Here is a 3655-nt window from a genome sequence, read left to right on the forward strand (position 1 = left end):
CGGTCTAGGCGCTTTGCGCGTCACAGAGATCTTGACAGACAGACAGACTTTCAGCTTTATTATTAGTAAAGAAGATAATGTATGGTGAATTTTCTCGCCAAGCTTGTACCCATGTTACAGTTCCACGTCATGATAATTTTGTATCTCGCCAATTGGCTTGTGCCCATGTTACGGTTCCACGTTATGATAATTTCGTAATTTACTCGTCCATCTTATGATAATTTTGTCCTTAAAATTGGAATAGAAAAAGAACAAAATCGAATTTTCGAAAAATCGCTTCGAGGCGCACACCCCCATGCTATAAACAAATTTTGTGCCGAATTTCATGAAAATCGGCCGAACGGTCTAGGCGCTATGCGCGTCACAGAGATCCTGACAGACAGAGAGAGATCCGGACAGAGAGATATCCAGACAGAGAGACTTTCAGCTTTATTATTAGTAAAGATTAATTCTGAATCAGATTGAATTTTTGAAACAGATTGAATTGTATGCACGATTTCCATTGAAATTCTATCGTCTCCAGACATTTTAGCAGTGTAGAACATGCTTTTTGAAGAGGGATAAATTGAATGAAAATCTATCGAACTTGACTTGCTTAAATCAGTTGAATGAATTATCCCTGAATGTTTGAGGTGCTTTAGTTGCACTGTTTAACGGTGTGTTATTTGAAAGACAGTGTTAAATTATTAAAACGCGTTATTTTATTGTCCGTGTTATTTTTCGAAACACACGAGTATCATTTGTGAGTACACCCGTTCTTCGTCTAACACGGTTTACTCTCTAAATATCACCAACAGTGGCGAAATTGAAACAGATTCTTTTAAAACAAAATCGCAAAATTTATCGCCAAGTTGGCGACAAAACTTGGCGACCAAAAGACTGGCGATACATCTCAAATTAGTGTCCGCCAAATTATAACACCACTTGGGTTTACATCGAAATTAACAATGATTCCCCCCCCCAAAAGGGCACAAAAAACCCCTTTAAGAAACACTCGAAAGCAACTAAAAGGGGAGGTGCACAACTAGACCCCACTAGGAGTCAACATACCAAGTTTCATTTTTCTAGGACTTACCGTTCTTGAGTTATGCGACATACATACAAACATACATAAGTACATACAGACGTCACGAGAAAATTCGTTGTAATTAACTCGGAAATCGTCATTATGGATATTTCGCGTGTCTATACATTACTAGGCACTTATCCACGTGTGGTCGAGTCAAAAGAAAAAGAACTCAATATTCATTCGGGGGTGAGTAAAATGGAAATTAAGGTAGATTTTTGAGAGAAAATTTTTTCGCGAGTACAATACTTCCTTTTCTATAAAAGGAAGTAAAAAAGATGGAATTTCATTTTTGTTTAATACATTCTGTCAATGATTGAGAACTCTAATAAGTTTCTACTTCGTTTATATGAAACTTGGTTTCGATATAACACGGTATATCGAACACATGGTATACCTCCCCCCCCCCCACCACCCCTAGGTGGTTACCCCTGATATAGAGGGGGTTAGGTGCAGTGTAAGTTTGTGACACAGGGGTTGGGCAAAATTTGTTTAAATAACATGTAACCTCATTCATGGACAGCCCCGTATGTGTTATATTATTCACGCCAAACACATCGTTGGCGCTGCAAATTGGAGTGTTTCTTTGTTTACAGTCTTTTCCTTGAAAGTAGCATCGAGAAAGACTTGATCTGCTTTTCCAGACCAGTTCCCGTCAGAGTTACTCAATGTATTTTTCCGAAACTTGTAGAAAGCAAATGACGGATTAATGCATCGTATGCAATATATTAAACAACTCTGCTCATTTTTCAAATCCTGCCCCTTTACATCTCATTTATCTACCTTCTCCTTGAAATCCTAGCTCGAAGCTACATTTGCTTAATAGCTTTCTTTTCTCTGCAACTATAGAGCACAAATAATCGAAAATTTGAACGCGTATCTTAAAACCCCTTATCTTGAACAAGAACCCTTTTAAAAAGACAGACCGACCCGTTCGACATTTTGGTTCTAAGGGAGCTTCAAATCCAGTCTTTTAAAAAGCATTTGTAAATGCTTTATTATGGTTGCTGGTTCAGGGGCACTTAAACGTTTGAGAGGGCGGAAATTCTCATTTTCCTGAATGGAACTCCAAATTTTACCGAATGATGACAATTTTGCCGAATCGTCAGCCAAAATTTGCCGAATAAGGAAATTTTTGGAAGATCACAATGGCCTCCCGTGCTTACCAGGGCACCCCTGCGCTGGTTGCTACCTTTTAAGAATGACTGAGTAGAAGTAATAATGGTTATTGGGAACTGTTTCCTGTGAAAATCGTCCTTCTTATAACTCACTTGCAGTGGCGGCGATTCGGGGGGGGGGGGGAGGGGGGAACTGCCCCCGCACTTTTTTCATCAAAGATTTCCCCAACATTAATATTTTAATTTCAAACCATTCTGGGTGAGATTACCTGAACGTCATCAAACAGTCTAAAATTTCAGTTTTAGAACTTCAATTTTGAAATTTTTCCGAGAGAAAATCTCCCAGCGTACTCCTTCCTTTAAATTCAAAGATGACCTAAATTTGCATTATAAAGATTCCAGTTTCAGAAAAACAAATCAGGAAAATAATTCTCCCAGATAACGCAAAACTGCGTTTTTAAGGCTCCAACTTAGAAAAAAAAATCCGGAGTTTTCTTTCTGAAATCTCCAAAGGAAATTTAAAACTGAGTTCTTAAGATTTCATCAGTTCAAAAAAAAAAAAAAAAACTAGCAGAACCTCCGAACCCTTTTGTTTTTTAAGTCAGAAGAAGAGAAGTCTGAAACAATGTTTTAAAAGACGTTTTAAACTTTGCAAAACTTCTGGGAGCGAACCACAAACCCCTTGCTCTAAGTTTGCTAAAGATGGCTTTAATTTGCGTCTTTAAGACATCAGTTCATCAGCTTTCCTTACCCTTACATTACCAAAGGCAGTTCAAACTTCTTCGTTTTTATTATTAGTATTAGTAATTAGACATTATTTTTAAAAAAAGTTAAGGAGACAACCCTGGAAACTCCTTTCCGTTCTCCAAACGTTGGCAAAACTCTACAAAAACGGCGTTTTTAAAATTACAATTCCAAAACATTTACACGAGAGAACATCAGAAACCCCCCTTCTTTCCCCCCTCACAGTCACTCAAGATAGCCTAAAATAGTCTTCAACTTCCTAAAAAAAAAAAAAAAAAAAAAAAAAATTGCCCCAGCACCTTTAAGCTTCATTAGCCGCCTGTGCTCACTTGTTTCAAATATCTTCTCTTTTCATAGACTGGAACAGTCAAACATCAGTCAAGCGAAACATCTGAAAGGTAGACACCAGTGTCCATCAACGCGGTTTTGGTATTCAGGGATGCCATTGTTTGAGTCTTCAAAAGATATCTTGGGTTCCAGAAGTTTTGTTAGAAATAGAAATTCTTAGGTTTTAGGCTTTATTGATGAAAAAGGCGCATTTCTTCAATGTTTTTAAGATAAAACATGATATTTTAATGCCCATGCTATGACTATACAGCGTGTCCCCGTTAAACCTGCAAAAAGACCTCCATTTTCGCAACCGTTGATCTCAGATGCATACATCCAGTTGCAAAAATGGTCAAAATGAGATGCAGATTTAAGATATTGACAGTTTGAAGCAAGAAAG

Source organism: Uloborus diversus, chromosome 1 (genome assembly GCF_026930045.1).
Source record: "Uloborus diversus isolate 005 chromosome 1, Udiv.v.3.1, whole genome shotgun sequence".
NCBI classification, from domain to species: Eukaryota; Metazoa; Arthropoda; class Arachnida; order Araneae; family Uloboridae; genus Uloborus; species Uloborus diversus.